This window comes from Phacochoerus africanus, chromosome 2 (genome assembly GCF_016906955.1).
Source record: "Phacochoerus africanus isolate WHEZ1 chromosome 2, ROS_Pafr_v1, whole genome shotgun sequence".
NCBI classification, from domain to species: Eukaryota; Metazoa; Chordata; class Mammalia; order Artiodactyla; family Suidae; genus Phacochoerus; species Phacochoerus africanus.
In genome coordinates, this window is record NC_062545.1 from 69,787,979 (window position 1) to 69,806,444 (window position 18,466).

Consider the following 18,466-nt stretch of genomic DNA (forward strand, 5'->3'; position numbering starts at 1 on the left):
TATATAAAAAAATTAGATTATGTCCCAATGGTTTATTTATTTTAAGTTACAAACTTTTGCACATCTTATTTATTTCTGATCTTATCTTTGTTTTCCTTCTACTATCTTTGGATTTTGTTTTTTACTTCTTAGTTTTACAACTAGTATTATAAGTTTGGATTGCTTACTTGGGATTTTTTTTGTTCCTGAATTGAGATCATATTGCTATAAGCTTCTGTCATAGAATTGCTTTTGCTGCATCCCATAGGTTTTGGATCATTGCGTCTTAATTGTCATTTTTTCTAGGTGTTTTTTGATTTCCTCTTTGATTTCTTCAGTGATCCATTGGTGGTTCTATAGCATACTGTTTACTCTCCTGTGCTTGTGGGTCTTTTGCAGGTTTTTTTTTTCTTCCTTGTAGTTGATTTCAAGTATCATAGCATTATGATTAAAAAAATTCTTGGTATGATTTCAGTTTTCTTAAGTTTACTGAGGTTTGATTTGTGGCCCAAGATGTGATCTCCCAGAGAATGTTCTATGTTCACTTGAGAAGAATGTTTATTCTGTTGCTTTTGGGTAGAATGTTCATTTAAATCAATCTATCTAGTCTAATGTGTTATTTAAAGCCTATGTTTCTTTATTGATGTTCTGTCTGGATGATGTCTCTATTGATGTAAATGGAGTGTTAAAGTCCCTCACAATGTTTGTATTACTCCAGACTTATGCCCAGGAGTGGGATTACTTCGTCATACGGTAGTTCTATATTTAGTTTTCTGAGGAACCCCATACTGTTTTCCATAGTGACTGTACCAATTTACATATCTACCAACAATATAAAAAAGGGTTCCCTTTTCTCCACATCATATCCAGTATTTATTGATTGTAGATTTTTAATGATGGCCATTCTGACTGGTGTGAGGTGATACCTCATTGTAACTTTGATTTGTGTTTCTCTAGTAATTAAAAACATTGAGCATCTTATGTGCTTTGTGGCCATCTGTATGTCCTCTGTGAAGAAGAGTCAATTTAGATCTCCATTTTTTTATTTTTTATATATATTGGTCTGCATGAGCTGTTTGTATATTTTGGAGATTAACACCTTGTTCGTTTTTTCTTTTGAGATTTTCTCCCATTCTGCAGGTTGTCCTTTTGTTTTGCTTTTTGTTTCCTTTACTGTGCAAAAGCTTATAAGTTTAATTAGGTCCCATTTTTTATTTTTTGTTTTTATTTTCACTACACTTAGAGGTGGATCAAAAAAGATATTGCTGCAATTTATGTCAAAAAGTATTTTACCTAGGTTTTCCTCTATGAGTATTTTAGTATTCAGCCTTGTTGGGTCTTTAATCCATTTTGAGTTTATTTTTGTGCACAGTATTAGAGAATGTTCTAATTTCATTATTTTACAGGTGGCTGTCCAGTTTTCCCAACACCACCTATTGAAAAGTCTTTCTTTCCTGCAACATGTATTCTTGCTTCCTTTGCCTATATTAGTTGATCATAGCTATTCATAGCCTGTTCCATTGATCTATATTTCTATTTTTGTGCAAGTACAAGAGAATAATGTTATTGTAAGTTATTACACAATTTACCATAAAAGTTAACTTAAAATATAAGTGGTAGGACAATTTTGTATATTGTGAGGCAAAACAACTGCCTGTATGTGGGTACAAGGAAAAAATTTCTATAATGTTAAGTGTAGATGGCTGAGACAATAATATTAATCAAAACAAAGTAATTGGAATAGGCAATTGCTAGTTAAAACAACTGAATTGTATGATGGGAGGAGATATAGAGCTTATTTCTTATAGTTCTTAATATTAGAGTGAAAGTATGAATAAGAAGTCTGAATTTAAAAATTAGTAAGTCATCTAAAATAGCAATTTTAGAAGCCATAGAGTGGCTTCTTAAACTTTTCCTGAGAGGAGTGGAGATAATATTCATAGAATTGTAAGAGAAGAGGAAGCTGTAGAATATTGGAAAATAAGAGAATTTATAAATTCTTTAAAATAAGAAAGTAAAGAGTTTTACATTAGTGATCACCAATGACAAATAATATGGAGAGGACACTGTTATTTCTTTTACTGGATGTTTCAAGATAGAAATAAATAATGGAAAATTACAACATATATTCTAATACACAGAGGTCCCTGTAATAATGCAAAGAGAAAAATATAAGATCTTCTTGTGGTTTATTACAAACCAAATCAGTAATATGTATGTTTCAGTCACTTTGATAGGATCTTCCTCGTCTTTGTATCACCAGTACCTATCTTGCTTTGATGAATGGAGATGAAATAAAAAGAAATACATACATTAGCAAATCTAATAAATAACATATGTGAGAGAGAACACCTGCGTGAATCATACATATCGTAGGATTCTTCAGAAACCGGAAATGACTGAAACACCCATCCATTAAGAGATGTTACTCCTGGGAAATTGACCATCAATTGAAAAACTTGATCTTAACATTTACGTTATAACATTATAATCACAGGCAGACAATCACAAAGGAAGGGATGTAGTCAAAGTTTTCCAAACATTCCCAAGGAATCAGAGTGATATAGGGAGATTTCTGAAGGCCCCATCCCAATCCTACCCCAAGTGAAACGGTTTCTACTTTGGCCTCTGCAAGAATTTCTACGTTGAAGTCTGCATCCAAATCAGATGTACACTGTGCTTTACATTCTGTGTGGGTGCCTGTGGGTAAATCAATAAAAAACATACTTTATTTGTATGTGTTCCTTGGTGTTGCAAGTGTCTATTGGGATTTTTGCATAAATAGTTCAAATTTAATTTCTCAAAAAGCTTGCAAATAATAGGGAAGGGAATTCCTGTTGAGGTTACTTTTATCAAAAAGGTGACTTGATCTGAATCTTGAAGGATAAATAGCAGTTTGTCCTGTGAGTAGAGATAGCAGATCTCTCTGGTCACAGTGTGCAGTTTGTTAAAAATCAGAACTATCAATAACTTGACATTTCCATAGTCTGAAAAATTTCCAGTATACCTAGAGCATTGGCAAAAGGGACAATTATACACATCAAACATCTTAACATAAATGGAATCTGGCTCAGGAGACTTGCAGTAACGTATGTAGGGATCATGAATTCTGTTACAAATCTGTTAGTATACCTTAACAGTCCTTAAAGTTAAGTACTAAACTCCAGCTTGATCATAGACACATATGAGTAGAGTGTTAAAACTAATGAAACTTCAGGATAACTAAATATGATTTAAACATTATACCTAGAATTGTTTCAGGTTAGGTTAGAGAATTAAAATTTATAAAACTGCCTTAGCTCCTATTAAGGACAGAGAGCCAGACTAAATGTTTTCATTAATTCAATCTACCTTGCATATTCTGTTTTCTTTAATTACATCAATTATGGCATTAATGTATTCATAATTAAATGAAAAAAATTAACAGTACATGGATTTTTCTTAATTTTTAAAATTTTTTTTTATAGTTGATTTATAATGTGATAATTTCTGCTGTACAACAAAATGATTCAGTTACACATATGGCACATCAGTTCTTTTTTAGATTCTTTTCCCATATAGATTATCATAGAATATTGGGTATAGTTCCCTGTGTGCTATATAGCAGATGCCTGTTGGCCAGTAATTTCAAATAACACAGTGTGTATATGCAAATTCCCACCCTAGTCCATTCCTCCTCTGTCTACCTGTATGCTTGATAATAATAAGTTTGTTTCAAAGTCTTTTCCTGTTCTGGAAAAAAGTTCATTCTTAGCCTTTTCTTATATTTTACATACGTTTTTCTTTAACTGTCTCGCTAACTTCATTAGTATGATAATCACTAGATCCATCCATGTTACTGGAAATGGCATTTCATTCTGTTTTATGGCTGAGTAATATTCCATTATATATATATATATATATATATATATATATCACATCTACTTTATCCATTCTTCTGTTAATGGACATTTTAGATTGATCCATGTCTTGGCTATTTTAAATAGTTTTGTTAATGAACATTGGGGTGCATAGGTGTTAATTTTTCTCTAAATGTATCTTTTTGTATTATGGATTTCTCCAGATAGGCATCTAAGAGTGGGACTGCTGAATCATATGTTAGTTCTATATTCAGTTTTTTGAGGAACTTCCATACTGTTTTCCATAGTGGTTGTACAATTTACATTCCCACCAGCAATGTAAGAGGTGGCCTTTTCTTCACACCCTCTCCAGTATTTGCTTGTTGACCTTGGATGATGGCCATTCTGGCTGGTGTTAGTTTGTACCTTAAATACTTTTGATTTGCATTTATCTAATAATTAGTGATGCTGAACATCTTTTCCTTCTTTCACTTTTTTTTTTGGCCATCTATATGTCTTCTTTGGAGAAATGTCTGTTTGGATTGATCTTCTGCCCATTTTTAATTTTTTTTTAATGTTGAGCTGCTCATGCATGTATTTATATAATTTCATATATTTTGGAAATTAATCCCTTGTCATTTGCTTCATTTTTAAATATTTTCTTCCATTATCTAGGTTGTCTTTTCTTTTTGGTTATGATTTCCTTTGCTATGCAAGAATTTGAGTTTAAGTACTCTAGGAGGTAGATCTGAAAAGACATTGCTGTGGTTTATGTTGGAGAGTATTCTGCCCATGTATTCCTGGAAGAGTTTTTAGCATCCGGTCTTGCATTTATCTTTAATCCATTGTGTGTTTGTTTTTGTTTATGGTGTTACAGAGTGTTCTACTTTCATTCTTTTACATAAAGATGTCCAATTTTTCCAGCATCACTTATTTAAGGGACTTTTTTTTTTCAAATGTTTATTCTTGCCTCCTATGTCATAGATTAGTTGACCATATGCATGCATGTGAATTTATTTCTGGGCTTTCTATCCCATTACATTGATCTGTATTTTCGGTTTTGTGCCAGTAGCATAATGTTTTGATGATTGTAGCTTTTGTAGCATGGTCTGCATCTATTTATGTGATCATATGGTTTTTATTCTTCAGTTTATGTGTGTATCACACTGATTAATTTGCAGATATTGAAAACTCCTTCAGTCCCTGGGATAAATTCCAGTTGATGACAATGTATGATCCTTTTAATATATTGTTCTATTTAATTGGTAGTATTTTGTTAAGGATATTTGGATCTATGTTCATCAATGATATTGGCGTGGAATTTTCTTTTTTTGTGGTATCTTTGTTTGGTTTTGGTGGTCCCAAAACGAGTTTGGGAGTGTTCCTTCCTCTGGAATAGTTTTAGAAGGATAGGTGTTAATTTTCCCTAAATGTTTGATATAATTTGCCTGTGAAACCATACGGTTCTGGACTTTTGTTTGAACATTTTTTAAACCACAGTTTCAATTCCAGTACCTGTGATTGGTCTATTCATATTTTCTATTTCTTCCTGGTTCAGTCTTGGAAAGTTGTACCTTTATGAGAATTTGTAAATGTCTTCTACATTGTTCATTTTATTGGCATATAGTTATTTGCAGTAGTCTCCTATGATCCTTTGTATTTCTGTGGTGTAAGCTAATGGTATGAGCTATAAGTTTTTCACTTTCATTTCTGATGTTATTGATTTGAGCCCTCTCCCTCTTTTTCTTGATGAGTCCAGCTAAAGTTTTATTCTCTTGATATTTTAAAACAACCAGCTTTTAGTTTCACTGATATTTCTCTTGTTTTCTTAATTTCTATTTCACTTATTTCTGCTTTTCATGTTTTGTTTCCTTCTACTAACTTTAGAGTTGGTTCTTTTTCTCTAGTTGCTTCAGGAGTAAGTTTAGGTTGTTCATTTGAGATTGTTCTTGTTTTCTGAGGTAGACTTGTATTGCTACAAACTTCCCTCTTAGAACTGCTTTTGTTTCATCCATAGGTTTTGGATTTTTATGTCTTCATTGACATTTGTCTCTAGGTTTTTTTTTTAATTTCCTTTTGATTTTTTTCAGTGATCCATTAGGTGGTTAGTTGTATACTGTTTAGTCTTCACAAAACTGTGGGGTTTTTTTTTGCAGTTTTTTTTTTTTTCATTTGATTTCTATACTTATTTCCTTGTGGTTGGAAATGATGCTTGATATAATTTCAATTGTTTTACATTTACCACAGCTTGATTTGTGACCCATAATGTGATCTATCCTAGAGAATGTTCAATTTGCACTCAAGAAGAATGTGTAATCTATTTCTGTGAGATGGAATGTTCTATAACTATCTATTAAGTCCATCTGGTCTAACGAGTCATTTAAGGCCTATATTTCCTTGTTGATTTTCTGCCTAGCTGTTCTGTCAATTGCTGTAAATAGGGGTATTAAAATCCTCCACTGTTGTGTCATTTTTGATTTCTCCTTTTATGGCTGTTAGCAGTTGTCTTATATATTGAGGTGTCCCTATATTGTTAGGTGCATATATATTTAAAATTGTTATATCTTCTTGTAATGAGCCTTTCTTAGTTATGTAATGTCTATTGTAACCATCTTTAGTTTAATTCTATTTTGTCTGATATGGGTATTGCTATTCCAGCTTTCTGTTGATCTCTATTTGCCTGAAATAACTTCTTCAATCCTCTCACTTTCACTTTGTATGTGTCCCTAGAACTGAAGTGGGTCTCTTGTAGATAGTATGTACATATGGTTTTTTTGTATTCATTCAGCCAATCTATGTCTTTTGTTTTATACCAATTCATCTGATTACATTTAAGGTAAGTTTTAGTATATATGTTCTTATTGCTATTTTGTTAATTACTGTGGGTTTGTTTTTGTTGGTCTTTTTTTTCCCCTTCTTCTTTTGTTCTCTTGTGGTTTATTGGACTATCTTTAGTGTTGTGTTTGGATTGCTTTTTATTATTTTTTTGTATATCTATTTTATATTTTTGGTTTGCATTGACCATGATATTTTGATATAGGCATCTATATATATACTTACAGGATTGTTTTAAGTTGCTGGTCTCTTAATTGCAAATGCATCTCCAGTAGCCTGCATTTGTACTCTTTTCTTCTCATGATTGTGGTTTTAATATATTTGTGTGTGGATCACTTCCTACCTTTACTATAAATATGCCTTTTACCTCTACTATAAATTTGCCTTTATCAGTGAGCCTTTGCATTTGTATTTTCTTGTTTCTAATTGTGTTTTCCACCTAGCAAAGGATTTCATTTACTAATTGTTGTAAAGCTGGTTTGGTGGAGCTGAATTCTCAGTTTTTACTTGTCTATATGCTTAAGAAACTCCTTCAAATCTGAATCAAAGTCTTATTATTTCCCTTTCAAATCTGAATCAAAGTCTTATTATTTCCCTTTCAAATCTGAATGAGAGTTGTGCTGTTTATTCTTGGTTGAGGTTTTGTCCTTTAATCACTTTAAGTATATGACACCACTCCCTTCTGTCCTGGAGAGTTTTTGCTGATAAATCAGCTGATAAACTTCTGGAGATTCCCTTGTATATTATTCATTCCCTTTTCCTATCTGTTTTCAATATTTTCTCTTTGTCTTTAATTTGGGTCAACTTGATTACTATGTGTCTCAGGGTATTCCTCCTTGGGTTTATTCTATATAGTATTTGTTGTTCTTCTTGGATATGAGTGATTGATTGTTTCACATGTTAGGGAAGTTTTTGGCTATTATATCTTTAAATACAACCAGAGGAACAAGACTCAGCTCAACATACCAGTGGTCAGGCACCAGTTCCTCCCAATAGGAAGCCTGCTACAAGGCCCTGTATTAACTTCACCCACAAGTGGCAGACACTGGAAGCAAGAGATGCTACAAGCCTGAAGATTAAAAAAAGGAGACCACATAAAAATCTATACAAAATGAAAAGTCAGAGAAATATGAACAAGATAAAACTCTGGAAGAACAACTAAGAAACATGATGATAAGCAACCTGCATTTAAATGACTTTAGAGTAATGATAGTAAAGTGAAGATTTATTAAATTACAAGAAACTTTTAACAAAGATATAGAAGATTTAAAGATTAAATAAGCAAAGATGAACACAATAACTAAAATTAAAAAAAAAAATTCACTGGTAGGAACCGATAGGAGAATACCAAAGACTGAAGAATGAATAAGGAGGAGGAAGACAGACTGGTGGAAATCACTGACACAGAACAGAATAAAAAGAAAGGAAATGAAGACGGTCTAAGAGAACACTGGGACAACTTTTAATGTACCAGTGCACATTATAGGGAAGTCATAATGAGAAAAGAGAAAGGGCCAGAGAATTTACCTATGGAGATAATAGTCTTCAAGCAATTTTGGAATTTGATCCTTATAATTTAGCATAGGCTTGGGTTTTTTTCTAAAAAAAAAAAAAAGGTACTTCTGAAATGGGAAATAAATGTTTGGTGAAGACCTAAAATATATTACAAGCAAAACCCAACACACTTAAAAACATAACTGGGGGGCAGTGGCCCATGTTGGCAGAGGATAAATACCCTGAGCCCACCTCCTCTCATGAGCACACCAAAATCACAACTATTTGTGGAACCATTAATGGAGAAAGACCAGAACCTACCAAAAAATATGTTCTACAATTAAAGAAGGAAGCATGTAAAGACAGGTGGGAAGGGAGATCTCAGGGTAGTGTCAAGTCCTATACCTGTAGGTGCTCAATCCAAAAATTGTAGAATAAATTGCAGATGTTTCCCCACAGAGTTCTGAGCCCCACTTTAGGCTCCATACCAGGTATATGACTCCAAGGTCATTTTGTGTGGAGGCATTGGGGCTTAATTTCAGGCATTAGAGAACTCTGGTGTGTGTGTGGGGGGCACAGAGCCTATCCTCTTAAAGAGTGTATACAAACATCTCAATCTCCAGGACCCAGAGCAAAAGTAGTAATTTGATAGGAGCCTGGCCCAGACCTCCTTGCCGACTTTGGGGTGGGTCTCACCATAGGAAGTAGCCACTGGTAGAAGCCATTCTTGGGAGCTCCTTCTAATATGCAGATACTGTTAGATACCACTGTAGAAGCCTCTGACTTATTAAGGACAAGACATGGCCCAAGTCAACAGCCTATGGGCTCAAGTGCTAGGACACCTCAAGCCAAGCAATCAGTTGGGCATGAACACAAACCCACCCATCAGTAGACATGCTGCCTGGAGAATTTCTCAGCATGCAGCCACCTCTCTAGACAGGGCTCTGCCGAACAGAGGACCAGGTTCTAACTGCTTTGTCCAGTGAGCAAGCATTGCCCCTTTTCTCAAGGAAGCCCGCATTAGTCTCTGGACCAGCCTCACCCACTAGGGGACCAGCACTATACAAAACATACCCTGCAGCCTGAAGACCTAGCCTGCTAACAGCAGGACAGTCATTGCCCTAAGACCCTCTGTGCCCTAGTAGTACCCATAGCATGCCAACACAAGCTTCAAGCCACCAACTTAAAGTACTCAACTGCCCCCCACTGATATGACACCACATCCTGGACCCTGTAGCCAGACTCCAGGACAGCCATCAGTGGGCAAAAAATAGCACCAGAGTTTTCTGGACCCTGATTCTCCCCAACAGTAAACCAGGATGAGCCTCAGGGCCTCCTGTGGTTCTGAACTCAGCTGCCTCCTCACATGGCATGGCTTGACAACCAACTGGGTTGGAGCCAACCCAGCCTATCAGATTGCTCACATAGCCCACAACAACAAAATCACCCATACAACCCTCATATGATGAAACCTCTAGAGATTACAGCTTGAGTGATGAGAGGGGAATGTGGTGCTAGGATACATAGGTTGTCTCCTTCAGAAGGTCGCTGCTCCAAGGTTGGGAAATATCACTAACCTACTAAAAAAAGAAAAATAGAAGTGACAACTTAGGCAAAATGAGGCAATGAAAATATAAGAAACAATATTTCTAAGAAACAAGGCTAAGAAATACAGAGAAAAAGAAATGAAGTGGAGATAGGCAATCTTTCAGAGAAAGAGTTCAGGGCAGTGATAAAAATGATGATCAAAGACATCAGGAGAAGAAAGGGAAGTTTTTAACAAAGAGTTAGAAAATATAAAGATCAAGCAAGCAGAGATAAACAATACTATAAGTTAAATATAGACCAGAAGGAATCAGCAGTAGACTAAATTACACATAGAAACAAATAAGAGCTGGAAGACTAGTGGAAATCACTGATTTGAAGCAGAAAAAAAAACTGAGGACAGTTTGAGACCTCTGGGAGAAAGCAAACTGAAATTTCCATTACAGAAGTCCCAGAAGGAAAAGAGAAAGAAAAAGGCTGAGAATATATCTGAAGATATAATATCTGAAAATTTCCTTAATCTGAGAAAAGAAACATCATCCAACTCAAAGCACAGTGTTCCACACATAATTAACTCAAAGAGGAACAAACCAAGAAACAGTTTAAGTAAAATGACAAATTATTAAAAGCAACAAGGGTAAAGAACTTAAAAAAGAAACTCCCAAAGTCTTATCAGCTAATTTTTTGGCAGACTGAAGGCCAAAAGGGAATGACATGATACACCTGAAGCGATGAAATGGAAAAAGTACAAGCAAGAATGTTCTACCTGGCAGGGCTCTTGTTAAGATTTGATGGAGAGACCAAAAGCTTTACAGGTGAAAAAAAGCTAAGAGAGTCTAGTGCCAACAAACCAGCTTTATAATACATGTTAAAGGAACTTTATAAGTGAAAAAAGAAAAGGCCACAACTAGAAACTAGAAAATCATGAAATTAAAAACTCTTCAGTAAAGGCAGACATATAGTAAAGAAAGAACAACATCCACACAAAACTAGTCAGAAGATTAAAAGACAAAAGTAGAAACATTATCTATATCATCAATAAGCAGTTAAGGGATACATAAAACAAATGTAAAATATGACATCGAAAATAGTAAAAAATAAGGGAAGAGAGTACAAATGCAGAGTTTTAAAAATGCATTAGAAAACAAGATGTCGGCAATTTAATCACATGTCTGCTATTAAAAAAACTGATGGTAAAAGCAAACCAAAAATCCATAATATATACCACGAAAAAATACAAATCATTATAAATGAAACAAATCTGTAATAGATTTAAAAAAAATCCAAATGTGACAGTCACTAAATCACAAGTGAATAAAAAGGGGGTAAAAAAGATCTTAATCCAAAATAATTAACAAAATGTCAATATGAACATACATACCTATAATTTCCTTAAATGTAAGTGGACTAAATGTTCCAATTAAAAGACTCAGAGTGACTGAATGTATAAAAAAATAGAGCACTATATATGCAGCCTATAAGCAACTCACATCAGATCTAAAGACACATAGAGTTTAAAAGTGAGAGGCTGGACAAGTATTCTAGGCAAATGAAAATCAAGGTCAGGGTAGCAATACTTTTTTTCCAATCAATTTCTTTTATTCTCTTTGATTGCTGAGGCTAGAACTTTAAATACTTGAAAAATGAAAGATAAAATCAAGAAAAGCCCAGAAACAAATGAAAAAAATTATGATCTAAAACCTAAGGGAACTCCAGAACTGATTTTGCTATAAAGTAAAACTTTCATGGTTTGCAGAAGACATGATACCATACATAGAAAATCCTAAAGATGCAACCATAAAACTTCTAGAATTCATCAATGAATTCTGCAAAGTATGAGGATACAAAATTAAAATACAGAAATCCGGAGTTCCCATTATGACCCAGGGTTAACAAACCCAACTGGCATCCATGAGGACATGAGTTCAATCCCTGGCCTCACTCACTGGGTTACAGATCTGGCACTGCCATGAGCTGTGATGTAGGTCACAGATGTGGCTCAGATCCTGCGTTGCTGTGGTTCTGGTGTAGGCCAGAGGCTACAGCTGTGATTCAACCCTTAGGCTGGGAACCTCCTTATGCCACTTGGAGCAGCCCTAAAATACAAAAAGACCAAAAATATATATATATAGAAATCTGTTGTGTTTCTACACACTAACAAACTATCTGAGAATTTAAGGGAACAGTCCCACTTACTATCACATCAAAAAGAATAAAATACCTGAGAGTAAACCTATCTAAGGAGGTAAAAGACATGTACTAGGGAAACTATGCCACACTCATGAAATAAATTGAAGACAATAAAAATAGGTAGAATGATATACTGTGTTCTTCAATTAGAACAATTCATATTGTTAAAATGACCAAAATACTCAAGGAATTTATAGATTCAATGTAATCACTATCAAACGATCCATAGAATTTTTCATTGAACTAGAAAAATACACTTAATATTTGTATGGAAATACCTACTCCAAATAGCCAAAAAAAAATCTTGAGAAGAACAGAACTGGAGTGATGACAGTTCCTGACTTTAGACTATAAAACAAAGCTACAGTCATCAAAATAATATGGCACTGTCAAAATATAGGCACATAGTCAATGGAACAAAAAGAGAACTAAGAAATAAACCCATGTATAGTCAATTAATCTACAACAAAGGAGGTAAGAATGCACCATAGAGAAATGACAGTAACACTTAATAGTATGTGGTGCTGGGTAAACTGGACAGTTACATGTAAAAGAACAAAGTTAGGACATTCTCTAACATTATATGCAAAAACAATCACAAAATAGGCTTAAAGACCCAAATTTAAAACCAGAAACCATATAACTTCTAGAGGAAAACACAGGCAAAACTCCCTTTGAAATTATTTGTAGCAATATTTTTGAGGTCTGTCTCCCAAAGCAAAGAGAATAAAAGCAAAAATAAATTATTCCTAACTAAGCTTGAGAGCATTTGCATGGCAAAGGAAACTATCAAAAAAATGACAAGACAATCTAATGAGTGGGAGACAATATTTGCTGTATGACTTGATAAGGAGTTAACATCCAAAATATACACAATATATATAAAGAACTTATACAATTTAACATAAAAAACAAAAATGGGCAGAAAACTTGAAAACACATTTTTCCAAAGAATGAGTACTATGTACATTATAACTGATTCACTTTGCTGTATGCCTAAAATTAATACAACATTGTAAGTCAACTATACTCCAATAAAATTACAAAAATAATAAGGGGGAAATCCAGATGGTCATCACTAATTATCAGGGTTATGCAAATCGAATCATAAATGAGTTAACACCTCACACCTGTCAGAATGGCTATCATTAAAAAACACAAAAAGCAATTGTTGGCAAGGATGTGGAGAAAAGGGAATCCTCAAACACTGCTGCAAAGGTAAACTGGTACTGCCACTATGGAAAACAGTATGGAGATTTCTCAAAAAACTAAAAATAGAATTACCTTATGATCTAGTAATACCACTCCTTGACATATACCCAGAGAAAAACAAAATTTGAAAAGATATGTGCACCCCAGTGTTCATAGCGGCATTATTTACAATTGCCAAGATATGGAAGAAAACTAAGTGCCTATCCACAGATTAATGGTTAGAGGAAGTTTTGTGTATATACACACACATACAATGGAATAATATTCAATTACTAAAAAGAATTAAATTTTGCCATTTGCAACAACATCTATGGACTTGGAAGGTATATGCTAAATGAAGTAAGTCAGAAGATAAACACTATATTTTTAATATGTGGAATCTAAATAAACCTTACAAACTAGTGAATATATCAAACAGAGTTACAGACATAGAGAACAAACTAGTGGGGAGAGAGAAGGGGAATGGGGCAATATAATATAGGTGATTAAGGAATACAAATATTATGTATAAAATAAAATATAAGCATATATTATACAGAGAATGTAGCCAGTATTTTATAAGTATAACCTTTAAAAATTGTGAATCACTAATATTTTACACATGTAACATTTATAATATTCTACATCAAATATATTTCAATGAAATTTTTAAAAAATGAAGTAAAAGTAAAGGAAAGATACATTTTAAAAATAAGATATATAATATTCTAACTGAGTTATAAGACAATGTCTTGTAGGCAAATTACTTTGTTATAAACATGATGTTTTCTTTGCATGAGGTTTCCTTATGCTTATGGCTTTGTTCTAATTCACTATTTGATCATTTGACTGTGAAATCATACAGTCTGTGCTGAAATGGGCAATCAAGTCTGTTTATTATTCACCAAAGATATCTCTACTGTTCCTAGGTTAATGGTATGAAGCATTTTATGCTTTATTATTCTATATAAAAATACTTAGAGAAAAACAACTAGCCTAAGTGCAGTGGTTGATACAGAATAGATAAATAGTGAAGGAAAGGAAACATGTTCACTAAGAAAGCTGAATAGAGTACTAAGAAATAAAAAGCTTTAACATCATCTATTCTAATATTTCTCCCAAGATAGAAATTTCTTCTGTATGCCAAGACGGCAGTGTCCTTTCAGGCCCGAATTCTTTCAGCAACTGTAAACTCTACTCTGTGTATCCACACATCTTTCTTTGGACAGTGCTGACTTATTCAGGACTTCATCCAAGTGACCCAAAACCTGCTTCCCTATAACTTCCAACCATTGATGGTGTTCTTTGGAGACAAACAAAATAATGTAACCTCATCTTTAAAACCTCATGGTGTAGGGAAATATATATTTAATTTTGATGCATATTTTTGGCCAAGTTGAATTATTTTCCTTTCCATAAGAATTTGTTGTGGGCATAGGTGTACAATTTATCATCCAATGTTTCCTGAGGTAGTTTTCCCCTCTTCTTTTCCTTTTTCTCTAAGATGGTTTTACATTTTATCATTTACAATCCTACTTGGTTTTTAATGACTAGATTGGTTTAATTTTTGATATGCATGTGAAATAAAAATGTCACACTCTTCATACACACAGATAGATAGGTACATATATATCTATCTGCCTAAAATCAGTTATCTGTCATCTGTACACACACATATCAGAATATCTTTGCTAGAATTTAATTTCTCCTCCTTTACTATGTCACTTTTTCAATCATTCTACTAGATACCTCTCAAACCACTCACAATTTTGGCCACCTTCCAAGAGAAAAGTTCTTTATGGACGCCATATCTTAAGGAGGGACAAAGGAGCTGGTAAGAAGGAAAAACATTTACCATAAATAAAAAAAATGTCAGGGTTCATTAACTGTGTAATAAATCAATCTGTTTGTATTGATATAAACAGATGCCTTGTCCAAATCTCTTTACAATAGGACTAGGACAAAAATATTTTTGACATTGCTTACTTATATAGATTTTCATCCTAATGAACCCAAACTTAACTCATTACAACTTCAAACCACTGATTCTTTTCTTTGCAGATAAAATAAGACAAGCTCTCACCCCATCCCACCCTACTCCACTATCTGTCATAAAACTCTAATACACTTATCTAAACTTCATGATACAGGAAAAAAATGTTTTTTTTTTTCTGGAGAATATGTGGTTAGACAAAGTGAGGACTCACGGGCAATTAAATTCTTAGGTTTCCTGCTTGAATGAATAGTGATAATATATAACTTGATGAGGGATGCATGAAGTATGAAACAGGTTGGTGAAAAAAAATCAAAATTTATTTTATACATGTTACATATGTGATTTCAAAATTGTTATCTCTGGAAGACATCTGCTTGGAGAGAGAAAGTTGTAATTAGGATACTTAAGTTTGAAGCTCAGAGGAAAGGTTTTTGTCTGAGAATATGACTTTGGAAGGCATATACATAAGATAGTATTTAGATCTTTGTGAAATAATAACATCTTTTAGAGAGAGTATATTGTAGGCAAGAATAATCCCCAGGGCCAGTCCCTGAGAAACCCAATATTTTCAGTTAGACCCAAGAAAGGAAACAAAACATTATAGTACAAGGAGATAACTCAGTATGACAAAAATATAAAATTCATTATTCCTGAGCCAAACTCATCCAGCTGTTTCTTCTTCATTGTATACCTTAATAATTAGCTGTTTAATCTAGTCAAAGCACATGTTAAGTAGCAAGTAGTGTAAGCCCTGGTTTGAAAACCCTCCTGGGCTAGGATGACTAACATTTCAGCAGAAATTTCTTTGAACTTAAATGTTGAAGAACATGCAGATGTAACTGTGAGGTATCACCTCAGAAAACTCTGAACCAAACAGGAATCTTGAAAATTAGGAAAGGAATCTCATTGGTATATCACCTGGCTTGTTATTCCATGTGGCTTATAAAAAATCAGATGATACATATTCCACTCAAAGAAATCAAAAGATGCCACAAACAGGTGAAAAGATATCCCATTTTCTTGGATTGGAAGAATCAGTACTATCAAAATGACTATACTACCCTAGGTAATCTATAGATCAAAGAAATCCCTATCAAATTAATAAAGACATTTTCCATATAACTAGAACTAAAGGTTTTAAAATTTATATGGGAACACAAGAGACCATGAAAATCCGAAGTAATCTTGTGAAAGATAATGGAGCTGGAGGAGTCAGGCTTCCTGACTTTGGACTGCATTACAAAACAAAATTCATCAAAGCAGTATGGTGCTGGCACAAAAACATCAATGAAACAGAACAGAAATCCCAGAATTAAATCCATGTACCAATGGTCAGTTAATCTATGGATAAGGTGACAAGAATACACAATGGAAAAAAGACAGTCTCTTCAATATGTGTGGTTCTGGAAAAAATGGGACAGCTACATGTAAAATAACAAAATAAGACAATTCTCTAACACTATACATAAAAATAAACTCAAAATGGATTAAAGACCTAAATGTAAGTATGGGTACTATAAAACCATTATAGGAAAACATAGGCACAACACTCTTTGACATATACTATAGCAATATCTTTTCAGAGCTACCTCTTTGAGTAATAAAAAATAAAATAAACAAGTGGGTCCTACTTAAACTTTTTTTGCATAGCAAAGAAATAATAAATAAAACTGAAAGAGAACTCACAGAATGGGAGAAATATTTGCAAATGAAGTGACTAACAAGTGATTAATATCCAAAATATTTAAAGAGCTCCTGCTGTGTGCTCTCTCTCTCTCTAAATATAGATATATATTATATATATCTAAATAGATACTTCTCCAAAGAAGACATACAGATGGCCATGAAGCTCATGAAAAGATGATAAATGATGTTAATTACTAGAGAATTGCAAATCAAAAATACACCAAGATATCACCTCACACCAATCAGAATGGTGATCATCAAAAAGTCTACAAACTATAAGTGCTAGAGAGGGTATGGAGTAAAGGGAACCATACTACACTGTTGGTCAGAATGTAAATTGTTACAGCCACTATGGAAAACAGTATGGAGGTTCCTTAAAAAACTACAAATATAATCACCATAAGATTCAGCAATCCCACACCTGAGCATGAATCCAGAAAAAAAAAAATCATAATTTGAAAACATGCATGCACCCTGATGTTAGTTGCATCACTATTTTCAATAGCCAAGACATGGAAGCTACCTAAATGTTTATCAACAGAGGGATGAATAAAGACATAGTACATATATGCAAAGGAATGTTAGCCATAAAAAATAACAAAATACCTTTAACAGCAACATGGATGGACCTAGATATAATACTAAGTAAAGTCAGAAAAAGAAAGTCACTTATATGTGCAATCTAAAAATAATTACACAAATGAACTTGTTTACAAAACAGAAACATACTCATAGACTTCCATGATAAATTTACCAAAGGGAGATGTGGAGGGAGATATAAATTAGGAGTTTGGGATTAGCCTATACCCATCACTACATATGAAATAGATAAAAATAATCTACCATATAGCACAAGGAACTCAGTATTCTGTAATAGCCTATATTGGAAAATAATCTGAAAAATAAACTGAATTGCTATGCACATGAAATTAAAACAATATTGTAAATCAAGTATACTCCAATATGAAAGGAAAATTAAAACAAAAGATAGGTAAAACAGTTCATCTTCTATTAGGGTATTTCATAGTATTCTGCCTCTTTCATAAGTACTAATTTCATACTCTAAACCCAGCAGTGATAGTTACTATGAAACTAGATTTCAACCAATTTAATTATGCTAAAAGGAAGGACTATAAATTTTTCTTTTGAGGGGGGTATAGAGGGAGCATTCCTGAACATAATCAAAGCCATTTATGACAAACCCACAGCAAATATAATACTCAATGGGGAAAAACTGAAAGCCTTCTCACTCAAATCTAGAACAAGAAAGGGATGCCCACTCTCCCCACTGTTATCCAACATAGTTTTGGAATTCCAAGCCACAGCAATTATACAAAAGAAATAAAATGCATCCAAATAGGAAGGGAAGAGATAAAACTGTCACTGTGTGCAGATGACATGATACTATACATAGAATACCCTAAGGACTCAACCCAAAAACTACTTGAACTGATCAACAAATTCAGCAAAGGAATAGGATATAAGATTAACATTCAAAAGTCAGTTGCATTTCTGTATACCAACAATGAAATATTAGAAAAGGAATGCAAAAATACAATACCTTTTAAAATAGCACATCAAAAAATCAAATAGCTCAGAATACACCTGACCAAGCAGGAAAAGGACTTATATGCTGAGAACTATAAAACTTTAATCAAAGAAATTAAAGATGTAAAGAAATGGAAAGATATTCCATGTTCATGGATTGGAA